The sequence below is a fragment of the Gossypium hirsutum genome, chromosome A07, assembly GCF_007990345.1.
Source record: "Gossypium hirsutum isolate 1008001.06 chromosome A07, Gossypium_hirsutum_v2.1, whole genome shotgun sequence".
In the NCBI taxonomy this organism is placed as follows: Eukaryota; Viridiplantae; Streptophyta; class Magnoliopsida; order Malvales; family Malvaceae; genus Gossypium; species Gossypium hirsutum.
The window spans coordinates 11,902,904-11,905,991 of NC_053430.1; the positions used below are offsets into that span (position 1 = coordinate 11,902,904).

The window sequence follows — 3,088 nt, forward strand, 5'->3', positions numbered from 1 at the left end:
ATCTCAGTTAATGTCGAAAGTAGACAATTAGTAACCATTAATTATGAAATTATTGTTTTCCATCAACCGCATATGATTTTATTAATATAATAAATTTAGATCTCAAAGTTTATACATTCTACCAATTTGGTTCTAATTTAACAAATTTTTCTTATAACATTAGTATAAATATTGAGGTTGGATTTATTGAATGTATTAGAATTAATGTCAAAATAATAAAATATGTAAATATCAAAGGTTAAATTTATTATTATATAAATCAAAATTATGTACAATTGATGGAAGACATTAACATCGTGCTTAATTGTCCTTAATTGCTTACTTTCGGAATCGATAGAGATTAAATTACTCCAATATTTTTTAAAAGAGATGATGCTCAATTTCGAAATTGAAAATGTCTGAAAAATATTTTTACCAGAAAAAAATATAAGTATTTTAAAGAAAAAACAAAATAAAATCTAAATAATATGATGCCCCTTCCCTAGTTCAAAAAATTGAAAGAAAAATACAGTGATAGAGCCAAAAACTTCCAATAGATGGATAAGATTCACTTTTTTTTAGGAATCTATACCCTAGACTAAAAATACAATGAAAGTACATCATATAATTCTTAATTGAAGTAACCTTATTTAAGACAACAATAATAGAAAAAAAATTAAGAAAAATGGGAAATTGTCAAGGGCATTTGGGACCTCCGTCGTTGGTCTTCCAATTGTTATAACAAGGGCAAATTTGCTTGTTGCCATAAGTACCAGGCGGCACACATAGGCACTTAGAACAGCATTTTAAACAAAAGAACATGCATGGCTTCTTATGCGACGTCGCCGAGCATCGGTAACTGCATCTTGGCTTGCAATCTATCCGTCCATGCATACGTAATTTCAGCGAATTAAAACGAGACCCGCTTATGCAGTTCCTTATGGCCCTACGCCCTGAGTTCGAGCAGCTCAGGGGTTCTCTGCTTCATCGATCTCCCCTTCCGACAGTTGATGCTGCTTTAGCTGAGTTGATTACGGAAGAGACCCGGTTAGCCTCGCAGGTGCCTGCATTCAAATTTGTATTTCAAATAAATCATATAACAATAAATTTAACTTTCAATATTTACATCTTTTTGTTAGTGTAATCCTTATTCTTACTTTTAGTTAAATTTGATTATTAAATTTTTTTTAAATTAAATAATTTTTAATGCTAAAATAATAATTTTTTTAACAATGTTTGCTTGAGCAGTCTACTTACGTCTTGCATACCACGTTAATAAATAATTTAATAATTATAAAAATATTTAAAAATAAAAATTCAAGCTTCCATGTTGAAAAAAAATTAACCTTTTAGTCAATATTTTGTTAAAAAACAATAATTCTTTTTGAAAGATTAATGTTTAACTTCAGTTCTTTTTAAAAGGTATGGTTATGCATTAAGTTATTAATCTTTTTCTTTTTATGATACTAGTTAAATGATAAGTATTGTGATTTTTTACCCATTTGAACAAGCATAAGATAATATTCGTTTGAATAAAAGATTGACATTTTAAGTTAACCCTAAATGTGAAATGATTCTTCTAGAAAATTTTTTGAAATATCATCTGTCAAGAGTCGATAAACCTCTCGATAGATCGATATTATTTTCAGTTGGAGTTTTGTCTCCTAACTCTATGGAGAGTTCAAGTGCTAATAGTTGCATGAAGAGATGTCAAGTTCAATAGTGTGAAAACCCGAACGAACATTTATACTTGGTAGGGTTTGAACCCATACACTTATATATGGACATTATTGGGCATACATGCTACAATTTAACAAACCCTACCAACGGCAAATGTGCGCATTTTCTTTATAAGCATGTAGATGCCCAACAATACTATATAAGAGCATGGATTCAAGTCTTACTAATGTAAATATTTATATTTCCATGAACCACGTACAATCCAACCCCACAAGATGCTACCGTTTAATTTTTTTAAACTACCACCTTATCATACAAGAAGAATTTGAAGGCAGAACTCAGACGACATTTCCTAATTTTCTCTAAAAGAAGTCGATCTCTTCTCAACAATAATATACGAGAATTCAAAGTTTTCTCCACAAGCAAAGCTTCTAGTGTATATGTGCATAGGAAATTGGAGGGAAAGAATATATATGGTTTACCTGAAGGACCCAGAAGCCTGCAAAGAAATTTTCAAATTAATGAAATGAAAAAAAAAAGTGATCAATGAGCAAATTGGAAAAAAAAAATGTAGAAATGAAATTTCCTACTCGGTACGTACCTCAGTCATATGGGATAGAGTAATTAAAAGAAGCATAGAAAATAGAAGAATAAATGAACTTCGTGAAGAATCTGCCATTTCTTCTTCTTCTTCTTTTTTCCCACTCAAAAACTCTTTTTAAATCTTAAAAAGAATAATCTTATAATGGAAGGAAAATGAAGTAGAATAATGCTGATATTTATAGGCAAAAAATGTAATTATAAAAAAAAGTTTAATCACGAATTTCAGCCCTTTATTTTATAAGAACTAAAAAATTAATTATTTTACTATAATTTGTCAGAATTCGATTCTCGCGTTTTATAGAAACTAAAAAGTTAATCCAAATTTTTAGTCCTCTCTCATGTGCTTACGGACAATAAGATTAATTTTTTTTTAAAATTTTCATAAAATAAAAGGATTAAAGTAAAAACCTACTTTTTAATTTTTATAAAGTAAAGGTATGAAATTGATAATTAAATAAAAAAGAGAAATTACATTGTTTATGGCGTTAAGTATGGGGTATCTTTCACATGGGAGTTTCATCAAAGCGATATCAGCGGCGTGGCTTTCGTATATTGTTTTTGTTGTTACAAACAGAAACTAGTAATTTTTTTTCTTTGTTTTCCAAATTGACTTATGTTTTTTTCCCATAAAGTTGTTGAAGGTTTACACATTTGGTTATGTATGGACCACTTCGTACTAAGAGTGGTATTGAGTTTTATTCCGTTTCCTTAAAAAAATAATTTTTATATCTTAAATTTAAGAGTAAATTAATTATTTTGTTAAAGGTTTATCTATTTTTATTATTAAAAATCAGTTCTTATATGTTAATATAATGTACACACAATA

The 3,088-nt window shown here is 28.5% G+C and overlaps 1 non-coding gene across 2 annotated transcripts; it reads right to left on the reverse strand.

The window, feature by feature from the left end:
* Positions 1-452: 452 nt before the first annotated feature.
* LOC107936795 (uncharacterized) lies at positions 453-2,583 on the reverse strand. 2 transcript variants are annotated; one of them, XR_005930339.1, is made up of 3 exons: positions 2,261-2,583; positions 2,142-2,158; positions 453-1,043 (listed from the first exon to the last, which is right to left on the reverse strand). It is a non-coding gene; the product is annotated as an uncharacterized protein (transcript). The 2 variants fall into 2 exon arrangements; XR_005930338.1 differs by having other exon boundaries at positions 453-2,158.
* Positions 2,584-3,088: the final 505 nt, after the last annotated feature.